Below are 562 nucleotides of genomic sequence, written 5' to 3' on the forward strand. Positions count from 1 at the left end.
AAAGGAAGGGAGAGAGTCAAGCACAATGCGGAATCCCCTCCCCCCTCGCCTCGAGCGCCGTCGGCGGGTGGCAGGCAGTGCGATGAGCGCCAGGAGGAGGAAGGGCTGGCCGGTGTCTGCGTCGAAGTTCTTATCGGGCGCGACTGAGGACTTCCCGCGGCGAAGTACTCCGAAGTTGAACAGAAACTTCGAATATGAACTCAGGTCGGGTAGCCTTTATGAAAAGACTTCGAAATGAGAAAAGAGTCAGATGTTTTACCTCGAATGTGAAATAATTTGAGGGTAATTGATGCGATGAAGCGCAGGGCAAAGCGACAGAAACTAATGATGAATTGCGTATCTGTGGCGTTCATTCCGTGATTGGTTAAGGGCATAAATTATTCATTAATGGGTTTATGCCCATCTCGGCGGGTTGTAAATTTCCTTCTGTTACAGGAATTAGGTAATTTTTCATCGAGAAATTGACGGTATTTCCTTAGTCATGTGGTGGGCTTTGACTGATGGTTGGTACAGGCGTTGTAGGGAGAGGAAATGTATATCGTTTTTTTTTCTTCTTTTTTCT

At 47.2% G+C, this 562-nt stretch overlaps 1 protein-coding gene across 1 annotated transcript in view; it reads left to right on the plus strand.

The window, feature by feature from the left end:
• Positions 1-562, plus strand: part of LOC119587090 (G protein-coupled receptor kinase 1-like) — a gene marked incomplete at its 5' end in the record, with an annotated part of 148,076 nt that overhangs the window by 53,199 nt on the left and 94,315 nt on the right.

This window comes from Penaeus monodon, chromosome 22, assembly GCF_015228065.2.
Source record: "Penaeus monodon isolate SGIC_2016 chromosome 22, NSTDA_Pmon_1, whole genome shotgun sequence".
Lineage (NCBI taxonomy): Eukaryota > Metazoa > Arthropoda > Malacostraca > Decapoda > Penaeidae > Penaeus > Penaeus monodon.